This window comes from Bubalus kerabau, chromosome 4 (assembly GCF_029407905.1).
Source record: "Bubalus kerabau isolate K-KA32 ecotype Philippines breed swamp buffalo chromosome 4, PCC_UOA_SB_1v2, whole genome shotgun sequence".
NCBI lineage: Eukaryota > Metazoa > Chordata > Mammalia > Artiodactyla > Bovidae > Bubalus > Bubalus kerabau.
In genome coordinates, this window is record NC_073627.1 from 156,871,199 (window position 1) to 156,897,430 (window position 26,232).

Sequence of the window (26,232 nt, forward strand, 5' to 3'; positions counted from 1 at the left end):
CATGACTGGGGGAACAGAAATGGTGGACTTTTTTTTTTTCAAACGATGAAAATCCACAGATGCTTAGAGATGCAATGAAATCCAAGCACAAGAAACATGAAGAAAATCAAACCAAGATACATCATAATTAAACTACTTGAAACTAGTGACAAGAATAAAACTTTAAATCAGAAGAGGAAAAACAATATAGGTACAGAGGGAAAAGGTAAGTATAAAAGCAAATTTATCACCCAAAACTATGCAGATAGCAACACAGAAAAATAATATCATGAAAGTATTGAAAGGGGAAAATATATGTTAATCTAGAACTCAACATCCATCAAAGATGTCTTTAATTTGATTTTTGGGAAGACCTTTGTTATGGATGTGGGTTCTCCACCTCTGCTGGATCAGGAAGCTGGGGACACGCCCTCAGACACCGCAACTGGTACCCAACCGTAGCCCCTCCACTGCCTGTGATAGATTCCTGTGGCTTTTTAAATGATTGAACAATGATGAAAATGGATCCAAAGTGACCTTTCTACTGAAGCAGAAGATTCTTCTTACCCTCCATTAACTCAATTTAGTCTTCAGAAACAGGCAGAACGAGTGAAACACAGAAAACTGAAAAGAAGAAAACCTCACTTTGGAACTTTCTCCATGACTGTTCTTAAGCCCTTCCTTTCTACATGTTTTAATTTTGCTTTGAATTTATAAATAGTGAAGACCAAAGAAATAGAAGAAACATTTGGGAGCTTTATACCAAGAAATTTGCCTTGAAAGCTGCTATTCTTGGAGGGAAATCATATCAAGTTCCTGTCTGTTTTTTTGTTTTTTTTTTTTAACAAGGTTTCTTACATCCTTAGATTTTGAAGGATAAGACAAATATAAACTCATACCTGCAGACTATTTTTAGCAGCCATGTAAGAATAATGAGATTTGTAAATTAAGGGCTTTGTAATGTGGATGGATGTTTTGCTACTAGAGTTGACTACTCAGAAGATCTTTTATAGCTCTTCAATGTTTTATTTTTGATCTATCACTTCAATGACATTTTTTGACCAAACAGAAGTCATTCTGTCTTTCTAAGCTATGACCTTGTTATGAACAGCATTTGCATTCACTGTGCAGATGTCCACGTATCATCTATTTAAGCAACATCATAGTGCCATCACTCAAGGAAGTTGAATGAGCTGAACATTGATATAGCTCTTTCCCCTTCCCCCATTTTTTAAATGGAACAAATACGTTTTATGTTCCCCTCTCCCTCCCCTTTTTCCTTCCCCTTTGGGAAATATGTCAGGAAGTAGATAGTTTAAGATGAGCAGTTGAGGGGACTGAGAGATTGATCCACACAGAGCCTGGCTTCTTTGTGCTTCATCGTAAGGCATTCTGCTGGCCAGCCTAATTAAGTACCCTCTTTACAAGAGAACCTCATGGAAATCCAGCTGGCAACTCAAAGAAGTTCAGGAAGCAGGACCACAGAGATTACACTCTGGGATCCTGGCCATGAGGTTGGAGGCCTCACCTTGTTGAAAATAGACACTGTATTTAAATGGTGCAGCATGACTTTGTTCCTGCTTGGCTAAAATTCTCAACACCACATTCAGCTAAGTCACCTACAGCAACTTTCGAAAAACATGGAGAGCACCTATGCCAAGGAGATGGTAGATTTGGAGTAAGCTGTTGTAGACATAATTCCTCTGATGGCTTTTTCAACAATGGACCTCTTCAGATAATAGGAGATTCTTGGCACCAGCCCTCCCTGTTCTGCCATGATTCTGTGGACTCTGGTGTCTCTAAGGGAGCATATGCTGGAATCACAGGGAACCTATCTAGTTGGCATGGCTCTGCATTAGGTCATGATGGCATGAGTCAGCATAGTGGGGTTGGCACTGGAAACCAACACCACTGGAATGGCAGCTTCCACTCCAAGAAAGGCTGTGCCTTTTAGGAAAAGCCACCTACAGATATTAGGGGAGAGAAGAAAGAAGATAAGGTGGAAAAGTTGCTATTTGAAGAGGAAGACTTTCCTTCTTTGAATCCAGAAACTGGCAAACAGAATCAGCCATGCAGACCTGTTGAGACCCCTTCTAGAGTGTGGGAAAACCCACCTAGTGCCAAGCAGCCCTCCAAAATGCTAGTCATCAAAAAAGTTTTCAAAGAAGATCCTGCTGCTGCCTTCTCTGCTGCATTCATCAGGATCTCATCATGCAAATGGAAACAAATCATCAACTATGGCTCCAAGTGCCTATAAAAACTGGTTCCTAAGCCTGTACCACCTCTAGCCAAGGCCAGTGCATGGAAAGCTAACAGAATGGAACACAAATCAGGAGCCCTTTCCTCTAGCCAGTTCAGTTCAGTTCAGTCGCTCAGTCGTGTCCGACTCTTTGCAACCCCAGGAACAGCAGCACACCAGGCCTCTCTGTCCATCACCAACTCCCGGAGTTTACTCAAACTCATGCCCATTGAGTCAGTGATGCCATCCAACCATCTCATCCTCTGTCTTCTCCTTCTCCTTCTTCCCTCAATCTTTCCCAGCATCAGGGTCTTTTCAAATGAGTCAGCTCTTCGCATCAGGTGGCCAAAGTACTGGAGTTTCAGCTTCAACATCAGTCCTTCCAATGAACACCCAGGACTGATCTCCTTTAGGATGGACTGGTTAGATCTCCTTGCAGTCCAAGGGACTCTCAAGAGTCTTCTCCAACACCACAGTTCAAAAGCATCAATTCTTTGGCGCTCAGCTTTCTTTATAGTCCAACTCTCACATCCATACATGACTACTGGAAAAACCATAGCCTTGACTAGACGGACCTTTGTTGGCAAAGTAATGTCTCTGCTTTTGAATATGCTGTCTAGGTTGGTCATAATTTTCCTTCCAAGGAGTAAGCGTCTTTTAATTTCATGGCTGTAGTCACCATCTGCAGTGATTTTGGAGCCCAAAAAAATAAAGTCTGACACTGTTTCCACTATTTCCCCATCTATTTCCCATGAAGTGATGGGACCAGATGCCATGATCTTCGTTTTCTGAATGCTGAGCTTTAAGCCAACTTTTTCACTCTCCTCTTTCTCTTTCATCAAGAGGCTTTTTAGTTCCTCTTCACTTTCTGCCATAAGGGTGGTGTCATCTGCATATCTGAGGTTATTGATATTTCTCCCGGCAATCTTGATTCCAGCTTGTGCTTCCTTCAGCCCAGCGTTTCTCATGATGTACTCTGCATATAAGTTAAATAAGCAGGGTGACAATATACAGCCTTGACGTACTCCTTTTCCTATTTGGAACCAGTCTGTTGTTCCATGTCCAGTTCTAACTGTTGCTTTCTGACTTGCATACAGGTTTCTCAAGAGGCAGGTCAGGTGGTCTGGTATTCCCGTCTCTTTCAGAATTTTCCACATTTTATTGTGATCCACACAGTCAAAGACTTTCCTTCAGCCAAGAGTCTGCTTTTACCTGCTTTTACAGACCAATCTGTTATCAAACCAGTAGTACTGGCTGGTGGTGTAGTTTTAAGCTCTCCCAAAGACAGCCCCACCAGCACCACTCCTCCAATTGAGATTAGCTCCTCTCATCTGACCAAGTTGACCCGCCGAACTACTGACAGGAAAAGCGAGCTCCTGAAGACTCTGAAGGATGACCGGAATGCGGACTTCTCAGAGGGCAGAGAGTGTGAGAAGTTGAAAGATTTAGAGGACGATAGCACACCTGAACCAAAGTAAAATGAGAGGGAGGCTGTCATCAGAATGGTCTTGCTCTCCCTGTAGAAGAGGAAGGGGAGGTCGTCTCTCACTCACTGGAAGCAGAGCACAGGTTACTGAAAGCAATGGGATGGCAGGAGTATCCTGAAAATGATGAGAATTTCCTTCCCCTCACAAAGGATGACCTCAGAGAGTACCACATGAAGACAGAGCAGCTGAGAATAAACAGTTTTGGGAAGTATGGCTTCTTGCAGAGTCGAAGTTCCAACCTATTCTCCCCTTGGAGGACCACTTGCAGAAAAGAGTTTGAGGACTCAGACACGGAGACAAGTAGCAGTGAGACATCTGATGACAATGCCTGGAAATAGGCATATAAATGCTCACAGTTAAATCTGACCCAGTAAATTCAGTTTGTGTGTTTAGGGATTATACTGAAGAAATAGTTCTTTTCCTTTTCTTATGTTATTGTTGAATACTTCATGCACAGGAGAAATAATCATATCCCAACGAGAGAGCAAGAAATTGGCTTGTTTATTTTTTGTTGTTGTTTCCCTGTTATCTCCTTAATAGAAAGAACTTTGTGTGGTGGGAAAGATTTTTAAAACACACACACATAGACACAGTATATATGGGGCAATGCACAGGATAGAGCTGGCAGCGCAGAGAGAAAGAGACACTGGTCTGCAGCAGCAGCTTCTACTACCAGCCCTTGGGGCACTCACCCCTGTGCTCAAGCAATCACTGTCAATGACAAAGTGACTATTGAAGTTATAATTGTATTAAATTAATGCTAATAATTTGGATATTTTATTTTATTTCTGGCTGCTCAGGTAAGGTTAGCCCTTAACCAAGCATATGTGGTTTTTCCCCCCTTTTTTTTCTTTCTGGGTATAGCTGTAAAATATTTGGATATAGGAAGTGTTGTGCTATTCTTGAAGCCTTGATATTCAGGGTGGATTGTAAAATATAAATTTTTGTGAGATTTCAAAGATTAAGATTACTTTGATAACATTATTCACAGATTTAAAAGATGTGGTTATCACAGGTCTGTTTAGGGGGAAAGCTACTGCATAACATAACTAACTTGAAATAAATAGTTTGCATTAGTTTGGTGGGAAAAAAGTTTTAATTTTAAAAAGCAAAATCCAATGTATTTCAAACTTACAAAGGCTCAAAGAATTTCTTATAAGTAGACCTCGAACCCAGGTCTCCCACATTGCAGGTGGATTCTTTACCATTTGAGCCACCAGGGAAGCCCACAAGTAGACTCATACAACAGGAAATGTTAAGGGGTGTCTCTGCAAGCAGGTAGGTGATTAAATCAGATGAAAATAGGATAAAGGGATAAAGCACCAGAAATTGTGTCTACATGAATGAAAATATATGGTTCTTGTTTAAACCCTTTTAAAAGATATTTGCTTCTATAAAAATACAAACTATGGATTTTGAGATTTGTAGTAAGCATAGAAACTGTATGGTGACAAATGTATAAAGCATAGGAGGGGAGGAATTAAAGCATACTCCTGTGGCTTTCTTGTATATGCAGTGGTCTAACATCACTTGAAAATAGACCATGACAAGTATACCAGAAACCCAGAGTAACCACTAAAATAACAAAATACGACATTTTTCTTTAATTATCCAACTAAAAGAAAAGACATAAATTGCCAGGATTCAAAGATGAGAGAAGTGACATCATCACAGATTCCACATATATTAAAAAGAATTATAAGGGGAAACTGTGAACAACTTTCTGTTAATAAATTTGATAACTGAAATGGATAAATTCCTTAAAATTCACCAGCTGCCAAAGTTCATTTAAAAAAAAATAAAATAAATAAAAGCAATATAGTCAATATAAAACTCAGTATTCTGAGTAGTTTCAGAGACTTAGATTCTCTGAAGTTTGCTCAGAATTACACAATGTGATGACTGGCTTCTGCATCAGGTTACTGTTTAATTTAAATCTTGAAAGCAATCCCACTCTCATGAAAGTTGGTCAAAGCACTCCCACGTGAAGAAATTCAATTGGTGGTTAAAACCATTCCCACAAAGGAAACTCCAGAAAATTAAACACAAAGGAGTATATCCTAACCTATTCATTCTATCAGGCCAGCCTCCCTAATTCCAAAACCCGAAAAGAATATTACAAGAAAATAAAACTAAAAACCAATATTCTGCATTAATATGAATGCAAAAATTCTAAATAAAATTTTAGCAAATCAGGGACTCCCCTGGTGGTCCAATGGCTAAGAATCTGCCTTGCAATGCAGGGGATGAGGATTTGATTCCTGGTTGAAAACTATGACCCCACATGTCACAGAGCAACTAAGCTCATGAACTGCAACTACAGAGTCCAGGATGCTCCAGAACTTGTGCACCACAGTTGGAGAATCCATGTGTCTCAACAAAAGATCCCGCATGACACAACAAAGATCTCATGTGCTGCAACTAAGATCCAGTGTAGCCAAATAAATAATTTTTTTTAATGTAGCAAATTAAAGTCAATCATGTATGAAAGGGAAAATACATTATACCAATTTGGGTTTGCAAGGAATGCAAGGTTGGTTTAACATTTTAAAAATCAATGCAAATGAACATAGTTATAAACTTTAAAATGTAAAAGATTAAATGTAAAAAAACTAAATAATTACTTCCATAGATACAGAAAAAGCACTCAACAAAATTTCACATCTATTTCTCTTTTTTTGCCACAGAAATAGCTTATTGGGAAAATCCATCAAGAAATTATTTTTCCTCTATGAAAATGCCCAATACAATAAATGGGATCCAGGAAGCAATATGACCAATAAAGTAGGGTCTGAGGTCTTACAGACTTTAATACTATTTTGACAATAGATGACACTCACCTGCCCAAATGAACCAAATTGTTATTCAGCCAAATAACCATAAAAGTTTATTTATTTTCTTTCCATTAAGATAAAAAGTAGGCTTTCTATATCTATGCCATTGAGTCTACCTCAATACGTGATAAAATACTGAGCAAGTGAATGCCAAATAGACAGCTTCTGTGTTATTACCAGGCACTGAGTGAGTCAAACATCAGTTAGCAGCAGCTTGGGATGCAGGGCTCAAGGTGGGCTGAGTGAAGGCTGTGAGGTTGATGGTTTCCAGGTCTGGGGTGGGCTGGGTAGAGTTGAGCAGGAAGCAGGTGGGCACATGGGGTTGAGGAATGTGGAAGGGTTTGGGCAGCTGTTGTCTCCAGTAACCAAACCACACGTGAGCAGGGGCTGGGCAGGCAGACTCATGCCCAGAATTTGTCAGAAGAGCAGACAGTAGTGGCGGGGCTGGTGGGAACATGCAGCAGAGGGGAGCACAGCACGCCATGGCACTGGGAACCTGGTTTGCTTTTGGTATCTTGGAGTGAAAGATGAAATATCTAGGATGAAATGTCTCCTCTCACTTTGGGGCTCTTTATATATCCGCTTCATCAGGTGTTGGTCCACCAAAAGGCTTTCTCTCGTTTTTATTTATGCCACTGTTTTCCACTAAAATTCTCTAATCAATTTGACATTTACTTGTCCATTAAGAGTACCTGCCCTTATTAAAGTAATTGCATTCTTGACTCATTGACTTATCACTTTTTGTCATAAGATAATCACATTTTATATTCACAGGGTCCTGGAATGCCAAATCTTACATGAATTATGGATAATTAATCCAAAAGACAATTCAGCTATAGTTTCAGAGGCTAAATTCTTCTCATTTTTTTCTTCTTAGTTTTAAATAATATGCACATGATATGATTTTTAATGATTAATTTTAGAATATGCAACTCAAATGATTAATTGGATCAACAAAGACATGGCTAGCTACAGATGAATGTTGCATATGACTATATGCATCTCAGATGTATTTGCCTTATTTATTGATGATATAATTCAATTTCTATTGAGCAAGCAAGGTGACAGCCAGAATGGAATAAGATGAAACACTTTTCACTATTTTTTAAGCTCACATCTATTTCTAATTTTTAAAAAAACTCAGAAAATTACAGCCATAAAGGTACTTATTCAATCTGATAAAGAACACCTACAGAAAACCTATAGCTAATGTAATACTTGGTGGTAATGACTGAATGCATTTCCCCTATGATTCAAGAATAAGACAAGGATGTCTGCTCTCACGATGTCTAGTCAGCACTATACTGAACCTATACAAGAACCTCTTGCAGTGTAAGCAGGCAAGCAAAAGAGATAAAAGACATTTAGATTGAAAAGGAAGAAATAAAATTGCTTTATTGATTTATGATCATCTCTGTATATTATACAGAGTGAAGTAAGTCAGAAAGAGAAAGACAAATACTGTATATTAACGCATATATATGGAATTTAGAAAGACGGTGCCAACAATCCTACCTGCAGGGCAGCAAAGGAGACACAGATGTAAAGAACAGACTTTTGGACTCAGTGGGAGAAAGCGAGGGTGGGATGATTTGAGAGAACAGCACTGAAACATGTACATTGCCATAAGTAAAATAGATGCATGAAGCAGGCACCCAAAGCTGGTGCTCTGGGACAACCCAGAGGGATAGAATGGAAGGGAGGAGGTTCAGGATGGGGGGATACATGTATACCTGTGGCTGATTCACGTCAATATATGGCAAAAAAAAAAATCACAATATTGTGAATTAATTATCTTCCAATTAAGATAAATTAATGAATAAAAAATCTTGATAGAATCTATTTTTTTAAAAATTGCTAGAACTAATAAGCAAGTTTAGTAAGCTTCAGGATTTTAGGTCAACATACAGCTGTTAATTCTATTCCAATGTACTAGCAATGAACAATAAGAAATTGGAATTATTAAGATAATGTGTGTAGGTGTGCACATGCTCTGTCATTCAGTCATGTCTAACTGTTTGTGACCCCATGACTATGGCCAACCAGGATCCCATCCATGAAATTTTCCAGGCAGGTTGCCATTCCCCACTCCAGGAAATCTTCCTGATCCAGGGATCTAACCTAAGTCTCTTTCAACTCCTGCATTGGCAGGTGGATTCTTTACCACCATACCACCTGGGAAGCCCATTAAGATAATACCATTTATAACAGCATCAAAAAATATAAAATACTTAGGGATCAGTTTGACAAAAATGTGTAAGACTTACAATTTACAGCTATGAAACTTAACTCACACTTACAACTATGAAATACTGATGAAAGAAATTAAAGAATACCTAAATAAGTTGAGAGATACACCTTATTCATGGATCAGAAGGCTCAATATTACTAAGATGTCGAAAACCCCAACAGAATTCTCAACAGCTTTAGTTGGGTAGAAATTGACAGACTAATTCTAAAATTTATATGGAAATGCAAAGTACCTGGAATGGTCAAAGCAAACTGTGAAAAAAGGACAAAAGCTGGAGGTCCAACACTATCTGATCTCAAGGTTTCCTTTTTATTACGCTGTAATAATCAAGACTGTATGGACCTGATATCAAGATAGAAAAATAGACCAGTGAACACAGTAAAGAACCCCAAAACAGACCCACACATTTATGGACGACTGATTTTTTTTTGCAAAGATGTAAATGCAATTCTGTGGGAAAGAATAGCTTTTTTCAACAAATAGTGCTGAAATAATTAGACATCTTATGTAAAAAAATGTAAACGTTCATCCATACTCCATACCATATACAAAAATTAACTCAGTGGCTCATAGACATAAATGTAAAATGAGTTTTCTAGAGCAGCATCTGGGATGCAGGAATTTGAGAGAGGAATGATTGTACAGCCTGGTGGAAATTCACAAACAGATTTTCCAAGGCCTTTCGAAAGGTCATCATCATGGACTGAAAGGCATCAGACCATTTTTATAGTTGCCAAGGGGCGGTAGATTGTGGATCCAGTAAAGAAGATTTATAGGATTTCTGTTCCCCAAATCCCTAAAGAAAGAAAAGCAAAAAACAGGAAACTAATCCACTATTAAAAGAAACCACAAAAAATAATAAATTGACTGACATTTTACTACACTACATTTTTTCCTATAAAACATAGGGCATTCTGATGTATCTTCAGAAGTTTAAACAGAAGTTTTCCAGGTTGTAGATCCAAGAAATTCAAGTAGTACAGTCAAAGCAAAGCAAACTCATTACTCAATCTGTCTGACTCTCCGAAGCTCTGGAGTTTGCTGGGAAGTCAGAAAACAAAGACTGGATTCTGCATTAACTTTCCATTCTATTCAAATCTTAAAAGCAAGCCCAGTCAGGTGGAGGTCAGCCAGAGCATGCTCGGGTTGTGTGTGTGTGTGTGTGTGTGTGTGTTGTCGGAGTGACCCCATGGACTATAGCCCACCAGGCTCCTCTGTCCACAAGATTCTTCAGGCAAGAATACTGGAGTGGGTTGCCATGCCCTCCTCCAGGGGATCTTCCTGACTCAGGGATCGAACCTGGGTCTCCTGCATTGCATTCTTTACTATCTGAGCCACCAGGGAAGCCCAAGAATACTGGAGTGAGTAGCCTATCCCTTCTCCAGGGATCTTCCCAACCCAGGAATGGAACTGGGGTCTCCTGCATTTCAGGGAGATTTTTTATCAGCTGAGCTATTACTGAGCAACTGTTAGCCTTCTCAAGGAGCAGCAGGGCAGGGAGGGACAGTTTCCAGTTCCCACCAGGCACATGAGCACAGGACACAGCTCTGCACCTTCCAGCAGCCACTCTCAACAGCTAAAGGCTACACCCCCCAGCCCCACAAGCACCTTGCCTCCCTACAGGCCATCCGACCCCACCTCCTTGCTCTGTTGATGATTAAACTGTAATTAAAACATGTTTATGGACTTTCCCAGTGGCCCAGTTGTTTAGAATCCACCTGCCAATGCAGGGAACTATGGTTCCATCCCTGATCTTTGAAGATTCCACATGCCACGGGCAACTAAAGCTGTGTGCCACACCTGAAGCTTGCATGCCACAACTACTGAGCCCAAGTGCCTGGAGCTGTGCTCCACAACAAGAGAAGCCATCACAGTGAGAAGCCTGTGCATCGCAACTAGAGAGTAGCTCCCGCTCACCGCAACTAGAGAAAGTCCTAGCAGCAACCAAGACCCAGCACAGCCAGAATAAAATAAATGATGAAAACATTTAAATTTAAAAATAAAATAAAACAACATGTCTGAGCATCAGAATTTAACAAGGTATATCAAGGTGGTGCTGGAGAAGACCCTTGAGAGTCCCTTGGACAGCAAGGAGATCAAACCAGTCAATCCTAAAGGAAATCAACCCTGAATATTCATTAGAAGGAGTGATACTGAAGCTGAAGCTCCAATACTTTGGCCACCTGATTCGAAGAGCCAACTCATTGGAAAAGACCCAGATGCTAGAAATGATTGAAGGCAAAAGGAGATGGGAACAGCTGTGGATAAGATGGTTAGATAGCATCACTGACTCAATGGACATGAATTTGAGCAAACTCCGAGAGACAGTGAAGGACAGGGAAGCCTCACATGCTGCAGTCCTTGGAGTTGCAAAGAGTTGGACACAACTTAGCAGTTGAACACACAACACACACACCACAGACATGAAAAATTCTTTAAATCTTCTGGCCTAATCATCCCACCTCTAGGAATATACTCAAAGGAAATTAAGTGAAAAAGAGACAAAACTGTATGTCTACAGATGTTACAATAGTGTTATGTCTAATGATCCAGAAGTGGGAACAGTCTAAACATCCAACAGCAAACTATGTCTCGGGCTTCCCTTGTGGCTCAGCTGGTAAAGAATCCGTCTGCAATGCTGGGGACCTGGGTTCGATCCCTGGGTTGGGAAGATCCCCTGGAGAAGGGAAAGGCTACCCACTACAGTATTCTGGCCTGGAGAATTCCATGGACTGTATAGTCTGTGGGGTAGAAAACAGTCGGAAATGACTGAGCGACTTTCACTTCAAACTATGCCTCAGCAGTAGAGTATTACACAGCTGTTAAAAGCAGTTGTAATGAAGAGGCAGGGTTTTAACAGTGCACATTGATGGGGAAGGGCTTTGACAGCGCAAACGCTAGAGGAAACGGAAGGAAAAGCAGACTGTTTATGGTAGTGCATGTGGGAAAGCGGTTTGGTTTTATTTCCTGCACTTTGCAAAATTTTTCTCCTGGGGTGTTCTTAACCTGGAGTTATGGGCCCCCTGCTGGTAGAAGATCTCTAAGAATCCCCAAACCTGTATCCCAGTATTGTGTGTTCGTGCTGTTTTCCCACTTACGAAGCAAACTCCTGAAATGATAAAGTATTTGGTTCTGACCACCAGGAAAGTTGAGTCATTTTTTGATAAGAAAACAAAGAGCATGAGGCTCTAACTATTCTCCTCCCCTGCACAGAGTCCACTTCCTGGGGCAAAAGAAAGCCGTGTGCTGCCTGCCAATCCCACCTCCCAGAGCCTGTGGGGATCCCAGTGCTCGAGGGCTCGGACAGCAGTGGCTGAAGAAGCTGGTGGTGGTGCTAGAGGCTGAGAAGGAAGACCCACTTTCTCTTTTATATTTACACTCTTCACTCAAAGGCCTTATCTTTTTCGGTCAGTTGGGTGTTTTTGTTTGTTTGGTTGTTGTCCTTTTTTTGGTATTTTTTTCATAAGGCAGGAAATTTTCTGGCTCACTGCCCCATCTGCCTGGACAGACATGTCAAAAGATGCAGGAACATGTATATTCACCCCTGATGCATATTCTTCCAGGCCTGGACCTGCAGAATTCTCTGCATTTCTTCCTGCTTTGCAGAATCACAGAATAAAATTTGTCACCAATCTCATCTTCTTAGACCTTTCATCACTTACTCTCAGAATGCCCCAGACAGAGGGTATTTTGTGTCTCACTCGTGTTCTAGAAATAATCACAGATGGGCCCCCCACCACTTCTGCACAGCTGAGGGCTCTTGACGTGGGGAGCTGAACGGCCAGCCAGATCAAAGCCGTGGGAGTCGCCCAGGGGACACAGAGCATCAGTCGACAGACTCAGCAGGGTGCCGGATGGGTCTTTCTTTTTTTTTTTCTGTTCTAGGTCTTTGTTGATTTTTCTGCTTGAGGAGAGGGGGGCTACTCTTTGTTGCGGTGCACAGCTCTAGGCACGCAGGTTTCAGTAGCTGTGGCTTGCAGACCCTAGAGCACAGGGTCAGTAGTTGCGGAGCACAGGCAGTTGCCCTGCGGCATGTGGGATCTGCCCCGACCAGGGATCAAACCCATGTCCCCTACATTGAAAGGCGGATTCTCAGCCACTGTGCCACCAAGGAAGTCCTCAGTGGGTCATTACCATCATGGCTTTCAACTTTTTGACCCCAGAAGGCCTACACACCTGAGTTTCCCTGGGTGCACACCCCGTTCCTGGAGAGAAATTATATAGGCATGTGGAGAGAGGCCCCACACGCACCGTATTGTCCAGGGCCACAGTCACTCCACACACTGCCGCCCAGAGGGGTCACAGGCTCCAAACACAGCATCTCGGTTCCTCTCCAAACACCCAAGTGCTGTCATGCCCACCGTTAAACACGTCAGCTGGGCGTGGGGGGACTCCAGGCCTCTGAAGGCCCAGCTTCTTGCTCTCCGGAAGCCAGGTTTTTGGAGGGTTGATGGGACAGCTTCTCATTATAAGAGCACACACCTCTATTTGTTTGACCTGTTTACTAACTGACACTGGCATTCCCTGCTCTACAGAACTACTCAGGCTAGTAGCTGAGTCCTGGGAGGGAATATCTTGGGAAACACTGAGCTGCTGACCTTTCCCACGGTTTCAGGGCCTCACTTGTATTTTTACCAACTCCAGATCATGGTCCTGACCCCCTTGGGGTTAGAACTCCTTCCTAAATCAACAAAATCACTTTGAAACATACCCCCAAATGCCAGTACCATCATCGCCATTTCCCGCTTAGTTAAGTCACAGTCAATTTTTAAATTGTATTACGAGACTCTGGGCAGTAACCTTCTCTTCAAGCGTCAGCCACATTACGGTGGAGAGTTGCTCCTGCTGGCAGGGGACGCTGGCCCCAAGGTGCATGAACAAGGCACAGAGGGCAGCCAGTGTGAGGAAGCAGTTTCCTCTGGAAAGCCTAAACTTTATTTTACATAAAAGTATATAAATTTTATATGCAACATATAATTTTGAAATCACTAAGAATATAGCTGCATCATTTTATAGGTGATTCTTATGAAGACATATTTAAGTAAAAAGGAAGAATCCAGAAGCTAAAATCCCATGGGCACAGAACAGACTTGGTCCACAGATGCTGGTTCACACACAACAGGAACATCATGGCCTCATCCTCTGCCTGCAATCAAGGAAGCTATTTTGCTATTAATGCTAAGACATATCCTAAGTTCAGAATCATGAAAGAATCAACAAAATCCTCTTGCAGGAACCCATGAAGTTGATATGGAGCCCTCCCTTGGCCCACTGTGTGTACCAGCCCTTGGAGATCTCTGAGAGTTGGCAGTCAGAACCGCCCATGGAGCCCAAAGGTTTAGCAGAGAATTACTTTCTTTATTGAAACCTTTCACATAGCTGGTAATCAGCGTGCCCGGACCTATTGTTCATGATAGATTTGTTCTATGTGTGTCCTGACTGGGACAGCCTGGGTGAGACAGTGGGGGCACAAACTTGCCAGAAGTGAATGGACATGCACTGAATCCATGGTGTGTGTGTGTGTGTGTGTGTGTGTGTTCTGGGGCAACACAACCTAAGTCCACAGCAAGAGACCCATGTTCCTAGGGTTGTTACCAAACCAAACTTGCATCTGCCACTGACACAAAGGTTGTGGTTAGGGAAAGTACAGTGTTTATTTCAAGGCACCAAACAAAGAGAACAGGTAGCAAATGCCAAATAAACAAACCAAAGTACCCAACAGAGACAGAACTGGGAGCCCTTGGAGCCAATGTATTGCTTAAGTTATGGTTGTGACTTAAACAGACTTATGACTGCTCTATCTTTGTTTCTGCATTCCTTTGCTTCTCTAATCATCAACTGCTAGGGCTTGTTTTCTTTCTCCACTCATAGATGGCCTAAGAGGCCACAGTATATTCCAGTGGTCTTTTTCCTGATCATCAGTAAGCAAAGGGCTCTGGGAGGGTTCTATTACCGGGAACCTCATTGGATGGTTTAGATAAGACTTTTCCTAGGTCTGCTTGGTTTCAGGGTGACATCCCCTTGCCTATAGGCTGGCCACCTTCCCACCAGCCACCAGAGCAATAGAAAAGTCCCTTCAGTGTCCCTTCACAAATACCTTCTAACATGAGGGAAATTTCTGGAGTGATGGAGATGTTCCATAACTCAATGGTGTTTGAGTTAGACAGGTATAGGCATAGGCCTTTGTCAAAACTCACAGGATGGTGTAGATAAGACTTGTGAAGGAGAAAAAGAGACAACTGTCAAGTAGATGTATATTTGATGAAGTGCTAGGGTAGAATGGATGTCTGCAACTTTCTTTGAAATACTTCAAAATATGTGGTAGATCACCACAATCCCACTCGTAGGTATATACCTAAAACAAAGGAAAGCAGGGACTTGAACAGACATTTGCCCACCCATGTTCATATCAGCATTATTTATAATAGTCAGAAGGTGGAAGCAACCGAAATGATCGTTAGCAGAGGAATGGATAACAAAATGTGGCATATACTTGCAATGGAATATTACATCACCTTAAAAAGGAAGGAAACCATATCACACGCTAGCAACATGGATGAACTCTGAGGACATCATTCTGAGTGAACTCAGCCAGTCACAAAAAGACTATGAGGGACTCGTATGAAAGACCTTTAATAGTCAAATCATAGATAGAAAGTAACACAGTGCTTAGTAGAGGGAGAGGGGATGGAGAGTTAGTGTTTAATGGGAACAGAGTTTCTGACTGGGAAAATTAAAAAGTTCTGGAGATGGAGAATGGTAATGGTTGCATGGCAATATGAATGTACTTAATGCCACTAAATTTTACACTTGAAAATGGTTAATGTGGTAAGTTTTATATTATGTATTGTTGTTGCTGTTGTTGTCTTGTTGTGAAGTCATGTCTGACTCTTTTGCGAACCCATGGACTGTAGCCTGCCAAGCGCCTCTGTCCATGGGATTTCCCAGGCAAGAACACTGGAGTAGGTTGTCATTTCCTTCTCCAGGGGGTCTTCCTGATGCAGTGATCAAACCTGCATTTCTTGCATTGGCAGGCAGATTCTTTACCACTGAGCCACCAGGGAAGCCCCTATTATTATGTGTATTTTGTCACAACCGAAAATTTTAAACATCCAAATAAAGTATAGAGCTTATTTAATTAAAAGTATGAGGTAGATCAATATAGAGATGGATGGCTAGATATGCAAAACAAAAACAAAAGAAGTTCAGTGTTTTTGTAGAATCCAGTGGTAGGTGTCTGTCCTTCAGTATCTCCTAGAGCTTGCTCAAATGCTTGCCCATTGAGTCACTGATGCCATCCAACCATCTCATCATCTGTCAACTCCTTCTCTTTCCCATCAGGGTCTTTTCTAGTGAGTTGGCTCTTTGCATCAGCTGGCCAACGTATTGGGACTTCAGCTTCAGCATCAGTCCTTCCAATGAATATTCAGGATTGATTTCCTTTAGGATTGACTGATTTGATCTTCTTGCAGTTCAAGGGATTCTCAAGAGTCTTCTCCAACACCACAGTCAAAAGCATCAATTCTTCGGCACTCAATCTTCTTTATGGTCCAACTCTCACAAGTCCTGCACCAGGTCTTACTTGTGGCATGAGGAATCTTTAGTTGCATGTGGGATCTAGTTCCCCAACCAGGGATCGAACCCAGGCCACCTGCATTGGGAGCACAGAGTCTTAGCCACTGGACCACCAAGGAAGTCCCAAAGCGGACAGAGGGGGCTCATTTGACCATCATTCCCAAGGACACTATAGCAGTAATTTGAGGAAGGGCCTTCTTTCCTACACTTCACCGAGACCTATCGCTTTATAGAAAGGGCCATAGACTATCAGCACACTTAGCACCATTTCCCATCCTTTGACCATAACAAACACTAATAATGGAACCCAGAACTGCATCCAACCATGTCTCAGGGTCATTTTAGCACAGAGCTGTAAGCAATCACTAGTGATCAATCCGGGCTAGCCTCCAAAAATAGAAACTATGACTGTCCACTCCAGCACTCTTGCCTGGAAAATTCCATGGACAGAGGAGCCTGGTAGGCTGCAGTCCATGGGGTCGCTAGGAGTTGGACATGACTGAGCGACTTCCCTTTCACTTTTCACTTTCATGCACTGGAGAAGGAAATGGCAACCCACTCCAGTATTCTTGCCTGGAGGATCCCAGAGATGGCAGAGCCTGGTGGGCTGCCGTTTGTGGGGTCGCACAGAGTCGGACATGACTGAAGCGACTTAGCATAGCATAGCATGACTGTTCTAAGGTCCAGACACTGGGTTCCAGAAGAGACAGGAAGCCAGTAAAACATGCTCTAAGTGGTAAAGGGGCCAAGCAAGTTTCCACCAATGCTGAAGCAAGGGGCCACCTCTGGGCAGTGGGGTTAGAGACACAGAAGGTAGCTTTTGGAGCAAAGAAAGGAGAAAATGAATGTTTACTTTTCAGGTATACCTAACATTTTGGGAAGCAACCACATCTGGTTGGCAGCTTTTCAGCAAAGAACTTGCCTTCATCCCTAAGCTGTTGCAGAAGTAAAGGAATGAGGTCCTAAAGAAAACATATCTGGGACAGAGCAGGCATGACCTAAACAGTGAAGGGCTCTCACTCTCCACAACTCATCATATTTGGTCATGAGCTCAGGGAACCCCAACAAACATGAATCAGGTCAGCTACCACACTGAAATAGCTTGGTGTCCCAAAGCTATCCAAGCAACCGAGGCTGCAGCAGAAGGCTCTGAAGTCAGATGCCTTTGCTGTGTCACCCGCAGAAGTCACTTAACCTCTCTGAGCTTTAGTGTCCTGTCTATGAAATGACAAGTATGTGTCACATGGCTGTTATGAAGGTTACATGAGTGATGCTTGGAAATGCTAATTAAGTACCTGGTATACAGTGGTGCTTAATAATGTTGGGTGATGTGTTGGTTGGTTAGTTGCAATGGAAGTAGATTTGTATTAGTAACCACAAGAAGCCTGTCATTATAATCCTCCTCCCCTGTAACCTAAGTGGCAAGTGAGGTACGGAACAGGTCTTTCTTCCTGCATCTCTTTGTGTGAAGCCACTGAGATCTCCCCCACTACTGGCTTCGGCACCACACTGGGCCCAGGAGGCTCCTCTTCACTCCCAGAATCTGTCCCTCCTCAGAATGGCAAGGTCCCTTTTTGGAGGGGCATGTGATTCAAGTGCCCCAAAGCTATCCAAGCTCCTCTAAAGAAGTCAGCATGGCTGTATAAGGCATGAGGTCTTGCCCAACCAGGTCACACACTTTTATTTCACCCTCAGGTGAGTGTGTAAAGACACCTGAGAATTTCTACTTTAAAAGCATCCTACAGATAGATAGCTGCTGGGAAGTTGCTATATAACAGGAAGCCAAGCCTAGTGCTCTCTGATGACCTGGGGTGGGGAGGGGAAGGAGGCTCAAGAGATAAGGGATATAAGTATAATTATGGCTGATTTTTGTTGTTGTATGGTAGACGGCAATGGCACCCCACTCCAGTACTCTTGCCTGGAAAATCCCATGGAGAGATAAGCCAGGTAGGGTGCAGTCCATGGGGTCGCTAAGAGTCGGACACGACTGAGTGACTTCACTTTCACTTTTCACTTTCACGCATTGGAGAAGGAAATGGCAACCCCCTCCAGTGTTCTTGCCTGGAGAATCCCAGGGACGGGGGAGCCCGGTGAGCTGCCATCTATGGGGTCGTCAGACACGACTGAAGTGACTTAGCAGCAGTAGTAGCAGCAGCATGGCAGAAACCAACATAGCATTGTAAAGCAATTATCCTCCAAATAAAACTAAATTTTAAAAAAATTTTAAATAAATAAATAAAAGCATCCTGCATTTTCCACTAAAACCAGAACTGTTTCTCATCTTTGAAAGCAGAGGTCACTCTCACCAGTTTGCCCCAGGCTGCAGGTCTTTACAATGCAGATGGTGTCTCCACCTGTCCCCCATTACCACCTTTCTCCTTTCTCCACTGTCCCCCATTCCCACACACCCCCTTCTATCCCCTGGAGGTGCCATTAAGGAAGGAACAGCCCAGAAATCTGGGATCCACACAGGAAAATTATCGCAGACACTTTACTACTGTTGACATGGAGAACTGACTTCTCAGGAGCAGCTCCCACTGTTGGCGACCCTCACAGAGGCACTTAGTGAGACATCTAGTCTCCTTATGGCTACAGACACTCAATGTGCCCACCTCCTTGGGTCACCTGCAATGCCTGCTTGGCAGGGACCAAAGCAAAGCATGACCCGGGAACACTGGAGACCTGTGCCCCTACATTCATGCAGGACGTGGAGACCAGGGCTAGTTGCCTGCATCTGTGAGCTTGGAGTCCCTGTTTCCTCCCAAGAAGCTTCAGGGAGAGGTCTGTCTGTCGGCGATACATGCAGAAGACACAAGAAATGTTTGAGGAAAATCATCTTACAATTTCTTTTAGTGACAGAAGAGACTGTTCTCTGCCTGGTTTTAAATGCATTTTTGAAGCATATTTCTGAAGGTGGCTTGTGTTTCATGGGTCATGGCATGAATTTTTTAAATTCAAAATTAGAACTAATTTGATCCCATTATGCAAACCAAGTGTTACTCTCCCTCCGTCTCTCCCTCCAGCACTGGACTGGGATCTGACACCTACCTGCCTGGCAGCCAGGCTCAATCACTGGGCAGGAAGGACCCGCTCAGGAGCGCCTCCTCACACCCCACCTTCCTGCGCCGCTCTGATCTCCTTGCCTGGCTCCGGGCTCCCCTCTCCACCGCAGATCCACAGAGGGTGTGCACCCCCCTCCCCCAGATGCACCCGCATGCCCTGGTCCCTCCATGCACTAAGTCACCGTGTGCTGTGACTCAGCAGGGCTGCGCCCCACCCTGGTCAGCTTGCTAGCAAAACTGAGAACAGAAGCACGAGCTGCTGCAATTCTTCAGGTCTGTTCAGAAATGGACACGTCATTCCAATTGAAAAAGGAAAATCACAAAGAGTGGGTAGCAACATTCTCTTAACAAAAATAGCAGGAAAAAAGCTGCTGAGAAAATAACAAAATACTGTTTTTTATAAAAGGCAAAGATGTGCTGGATGTCATGATAGGACGGAATCATCTAGGCAGAGCCCTTCAGCACTGTGAAGACTGACCATTCTGAAGATCACGCACTGGCTCCGTATTGAAGCAGTCAGGAGACTGGTTGCATAAAGAGGGTGGAACCAGGAACGTCTATGAATCTGTAAGCTTAGAATTAAGGCTCACATAGAACAGCCTCCATGTAACACTGTATGGTGAGGTTCTTATGTCATCTTATGTTGGTAAAGATACTAATGTCTAAAAAATTCTGAAGAAAAATTATTTTCAACTTGGAATTATAAACTCAGCAAAACACCAGTCATAAGTAAAAATAGACTAAAGACATTTTCATTCATATAATGAATCTCAAAATTGATTTTTCTTTCACCATCCTTAAGGAACTACTAGAGATAATCTCTGGCAAAATTAGGAAGAGAGGGAAGTAAAGAAACAACGGGTCCAAACCCAAGAGTTAGGGGAAGCTCCAGGTTGAAAAATATGCCATGGGCCTAGTCAGCAAACAGTTCAGATTTAGTGGGTTATAGAAGTATTTGGAAGGTAAGACTCATGGGGGAAAAGGAGAACAAATGATAAAAAATTGTACCTTTGGGGACAATATAAAAATATGTGAGTAGGAAATTAAACAAGTAGAAAAAATGAAACAATTACAAACTTCAGGAGAAACAAAAATTCTCACAAGAAAGGAAATATTCACCTGGAGCCTCAAAGAGCAATACATAGCTATACTAGTAACGTAAATATTGATTATTAATCCACCTCTCCTAGACGATGTCACAGAAGACATGGAAGAAAAATCTCTCATTGGAGAAAGCCCATTGACAATGCCTAAAATTTATCAAATCAAGAAATAACGAGGGACTTCCCTGCTGGTCCAATGATTAAGAATCTGCCTTCCAATACAGGGGATGTGGTTCAAACCCTGGTTGGGGAACTAAGAGCCCACAGGCCGCTGGGCAACCGAGCTTGCACACTGTAACCTGAGCCTGTGATGTAGAGCCCGTGCACTACAGCGAAAGATCTCAGATGCCGCAAGGCACTTGTGTGCTGCAACTGAGACCCAAAGCAGCCAAATAAATGAAATGTAAAAACTAAAAGAAATAACGGTATAAGTACCTTGTCTAGAAGCATGGAGGTGAGGGCCAGAAGAAACAGCTAAATAGAAGTCAAAAAGTGACTGACCTCTGAAGAATGGGGCTGGGGTACAGAGAAGGTGACCAAGGGGTCTACTATTTTTATCTTGAGACTATCGGTTCTGTTTAATACTTTCAATCACAAGTATGTTTTACATTAATAAATATTTACTCATTTCAATAAATAAATATTCTTCGGAGAACGCAATGGCACCCCACTCCAGTACTCTTGCCTGGAAAATCCCATGGATGGAGGAGCCTGGTAGGCTGCAGTCCATGGGGTCGCTAAGAGTCGGACACGACTGAGCGACTTCACTTTCACTTTTCACTTTCATGCATTGGAGAAGGAAATGGCAATCCACTCCAGTGTTCTTCCCTGGAGAATCCCAGGGATGGGGGAGCCTGGTGGGCTGCCATCTATGGGGTCACACAGAGTCAGACACGACTGAAGTGACTTAGCAGTAGCAGCAATGATGACCAAGCTGAAATTTGTCTGTGAAAAGGCAGAAAGAGGAAGGGCCGCAATTAGGGATCAAGGCAATAAATTACCTTTACAGAGGCCAGAGGGCAAGGACTCCAGAGGACAAGTGAAGACAAACTCTTGGAGACAGGCACAAAACCCAGGTGGGAGGGAGGAGATGGGGGCTGATAAAGATACCCAGAAAGGTCTGTATCAAACTTGGTAATGATTCAAAATGAAATGTCTTGACTTTACTCCTTTATACTTTTCTAATCAATGCTGGGGAATATTTTTTCCTAGTATTCCTAGACATCTGATAGAGAGGAGAATTTCTAATGCGCTGCTGCTGCTGCATTTATGCACAGGACTGTGATATGTTCAAGGAAACTTCAAGCAACAAAAATCCAAGAAATGAAATTCCTAGCCATGAGAATAACATGACTACTGGAGAAAACTGTGCATGCAACCATTAAGTATTTTCTTGGATTCAAAGGGATGTTAATACAACTTCTCAGGGGGAAAAAAAAAAACCTACCTAGGATAATTGCGCAGAATTGACTAATTTTCCAAGACAATAACAGAATTTTCTTCTTTGTCTAGGTTTTAAGTGATGTGTCTGCTCCAAAAACTTAAGGAACTAGTTTGTCAGCGAAAGTCTTTGTTGATGTGTTAGGTTGTTTCTCTATTTCCGGCGTGCATACATTTGAGAAAGGACAGAGCTATGGAACACACACATGATAGAATGAAAAGTGAAAGGCGCTCAGTTGTGTCCAACTCTTTGCAACCCCAAGGACTATACAATCCATCGAATTCTCCAGAATACTGGAGTGGGTAGCCTTTCCCTTCTCCGGGGGATCTTCCCCTTCTCCAGGGGATCTTCCCAACCCAGGAATCCAACTGGGGTCTCCTGCATTGCAGGCAGATTCTTTACCAGCTGAGCTACCAAGGAAGCCCCATAAAATGAAGAGGGAATTGCTTTGTTATTATTTTGTTAATTTGGTGCTTAATGCCCTATAAGCAGTGATGTTTGTGTCTCACTTATGGGAAACGGCTTGCAAACATGGCTGATAATTTGTCTCCGTGTTCACACCCTCAGGCAGCCTCCTCCCACACAGACTTTGGGTAGAACCACCAGTGGAAAGATACTGAATGTAATGCAAACAGACTTGACTGAGTTGCATCTGCTTGGCACCCCCGAATTCCCGTGGGAATGAACTCAAGTGAGCCTGCTGGGGGATTAGCCACCACAAGGAACAGAACCACAGTGCCCAGATGCCCGTCTGCCATCTGACCACAGATATGTGGGAGAGTCCAGCAGAGACCACTGAGTTGGCGCCAGAGTCTCTTAGACTTGTAAACAGTAGAAAATAACTGCTGTTTTCTACCTGTAAATTTTGGGATGCTTCTTGTGCAGCAAAAGCTAACCGTGCAATTCCTCACTTAAGCTGCTCCTCTAATGAGCAGTTCAATCTTCACCGCCACCCACCCCCCCAAAAAAACAGTCTGTTTCCTTTTAGAAAGATATAGCTACAGAGTCACAAAGAGCAAAATTCTCACAACTCAAATATTCTTCCAGAATCCAGGTGAGAGGATGACAGAACTAGCAAGTGAGAGCTCAAAGGGGGCTCTTGATTAACAGGAAAAGATGTCAGGGCCTCCCATATGGACATATCCCAAACACCACTGTCCTCCAGAGGTTCACATTTGCCGACACCAACCACAACCGTTGTCATCTTGATCATGGTTAGGAATCACCTTTAAATAACACCTTCTCAACTGTAAAGAAAACTCTTGAGAGTCCCTTGGATTGCAAGGAGAACAAACCAGTCCATCCTAAAGGAAATCAAATCAATCCCGAATACTCATTAGAGGTACTCATTGATGCTGAGGCTGAATCTCCAATACTTTGGCCAACTGATACAAAGAGCTGATGCATTGGAAAAGACCCTGATGCTGGGAAAGATTGAAAGTAGGAGGAGAAGGTGACGACAGAGAATGAGACGGTTGGATGGCATCACCTACTCAATGGACATGAGTTTGAGCACACTCCAGGAGATAGTGAAGGACAGGAAAGCCTGGTGTGCTGCAGTCCATGGGGTCACAGAGAGTCAGATATGACTGAGTGAGTGAACAACAGCACCTGAAGAGAAAAGCTTATGTGTCACCGGGTGCTCTGTGCAGCAAAGTCCATTCAAAATACACTTTTATCAATTTGGAAACAAGGCATTCACAAATAAATGAGCTAATAGACGAGTTACCTCATTTAAAATCACCAACATTCACTATTAAGTTAAAAAGAATGAGTGACACTATTGATTTGACCAAAAAGTTCCTGTTTTTTTCCATAAAATGTACAGAAAACTCCAACAAACGTTTTGGCCAAACCAATGTTTGCTTGTATTGTCTTTGACTCCCCCCGACTTTGGAGCTCATTGATCAGGAACTGAGCAGAAGCCGCATCCTGCCCAGGCCTCCCCCACTTCCTCGCTGCTCCAGTTGCCATCCTCCCCTCCCCACAGCGCTTGAAGACAGAAGGTTTTCCAGAAGGGATGGGCAGTGGCAGGCCTGGAAAACTAAACTGTCAGATGGTGGAAGTCAGTGCATTTAAAGGCCAGTGTTGGACTTGTGCTAATTACAAAGGTGCAGATAACCTCAACGAGGAAAGCCTGGCAGGCCCACCTAACAGGTGATCCAAGTTGGCACCAGTGGTGTGACACCGACATCATGGGACTCACGACATGATGCACTGGGGAGGAGACTGTCATGTATGATATTCTCACCCAAAATGCATGACCTAAACTGAATTGTGAGAAAACATCGGACAAACCCAAATTGAGGAACATGTGACCAATCCCAGCCATTGATCTTCAAAAGTCTCAAGGTTGTGAAAGACAAAGAAAGGCAGAGGAACATTCCAGAGTAAAAGAGCCAAGGACACATGATGACTAAATATAACATGTGAGACCGGGCTGGGTGCTGGCCCAGAAAAAGACATTCGCAGAGCCATGGATGATATCTGAATGAGGTTCATGGACTTGTTCACAGGGCTGCATAACGGCAGAGTCCCTGGTTTGACCATTGTCAGGGACTAATCTGTTCTCAGTTGCATCTGACTCCTTGCAGCTCCATGGACTATAGCTCCTCTGTCCGTGGAATTTTCCAGGCAAGAATACTAGAGTGGGTTTCCGTTTCCTATGCTAGGGGATCTTCCTGACCCAGGGATTGAACCCATATCTCTTGCATCTCCTGCATTGGCAAGCAGACTCTTTACCACTGAGCCACCTGGGAAGCCCTACATTAACTCACACAAAGATGCTAACACTAGGGGAACAGATGGAAATTCTCTGCTCTCATTAGGCAACTTTGAGTCCAAAGTCAATTCAAAATAATGTTTTTAAAATTTTTTAATAAAATCTCTTCAAATTTTAATAAGAAGAAAGGAGAGAGGAGAAGGGGAGGGGAGGAGTAGCAGAAGGAGGAGAGGAGGAGGAAAAGGAGGAGAGAGAGCCATATTCAGCTGCCTTTCATCCGCTGATGCAAAGGGAAGGAAGACTCACTGACTCCCCAAGTCAGTGCTGAGTGTCCGAGTGCTGAGCTATGAAAAGGCAGCATCAGTGAGGGTGGTGATAGGAGGGGGACAGAGACCACCCGTGTGTCCCCCAGCTTTGCCTTCTGACAGGGACAAATGTATCACATTTGCCTACTTGCCCAAATCTCGATGATCCGAACCCCCTTCTCCACATATGTAGCAAGAAAGCCAGTCTTTGGTCCCCAGGCCCCCTCATCCCTTCCTCGGTTCCTGGGTGGGGATGTAGTGACTGTCCAGCCGAAGCAAACGGACTGCCCACCCACTGTCTGCTGGGCCCAGCTCTGAGTACACAGGCCCTCTGCCCTGCCCACCATTGTCCCGACAGTCTGGATGAAGCTCACCTCTCTGAAGCTGTCCCCTCAAAGCCCTGGACTCGTTAGGTTCCCTCCACGGATTCCAGATTATAAAGCTGACCCTCTGATCTGCTCCTGGCTCTGTATGTGCCTGAGATGGAGGTGGCTGCCCATGCAGGGGCCACCAGGGGGCAGTGTGAACACATCACAGGCCAGCCCTGCAACATCCTCAGGTCACGCCTCCAGATTTCACACAGGAAGCCAGCGCACCCAGGAGAAGAAAAAGCACCGACCTGCTGGCCAGTGATGGGCCTGCAGTTCAGCTCAGTTCAGTCGTGTCCAACTCTGCAACCCCATGGACTGCAGCACGCCAGGCCTCCCTCTCCATCACCAAGTCCCGGAGCTTACTCAAACTCATGTCCATTGAGTCGGGGATGCCATCCAGCCATCTCATCCTCTGTCGTCCCCTTCTCCTCTGGCCTTCAGTCTTTCCGGACTGCAGGTTATTTCTATTCTCTTCTGTCTTCTTTTGTATTTTCCACATTTTCTATCGTTAATAAATAACTTTCACAACCAAATCAATTTCAGGCTAGGTCAATAGAGGTTTCTTTTTTTATGCATCATCCATACCCACATGTTTCAAATTCACACATTTCCCCTACAAAGACCCTGAGTGGGGCCGTGGGCACTACAGACGTTCCCCCCTCAAGGGGAGCCACACACCTGAAGCGCTGTGCCAGGCTGTCCTGGGCCACCTGGATCCAGGAGCCCCTCCCTTGGCCAAGGTTGCTCTGTCCCCACGTGCCCAGTTACCTTGTTGTAGATGAATCTCATTTCTTCTTATAAGTTAAAACACCTGCCCTTTGCATTCTTGAGGATTTTTCTGGGGACTATTCTACCCAACTTTC

General features: G+C 43.4%; 1 long non-coding RNA gene and 2 pseudogenes across 1 annotated transcript; 1 reads left to right on the forward strand and 2 right to left on the reverse strand.

The window, feature by feature from the left end:
- The first annotated feature begins 1,534 nt into the window (after positions 1 to 1,534).
- Positions 1,535 to 4,043, forward strand: LOC129651704 (vasculin-like protein 1; annotated as a pseudogene).
- A 2,699-nt stretch (positions 4,044 to 6,742) lies between these two features.
- LOC129651705 (keratin-associated protein 3-3-like) lies at positions 6,743 to 7,023 on the reverse strand (annotated as a pseudogene).
- An 8,884-nt stretch (positions 7,024 to 15,907) lies between these two features.
- LOC129651706 (uncharacterized) lies at positions 15,908 to 25,849 on the reverse strand. Its single transcript, XR_008714282.1, has 2 exons — positions 25,733 to 25,849; positions 15,908 to 16,441 (listed from the first exon to the last, which is right to left on the reverse strand). It is a non-coding gene; the product is annotated as an uncharacterized LOC129651706 (long non-coding RNA).
- Between the last annotated feature and the right edge of the window lie 383 nt (positions 25,850 to 26,232).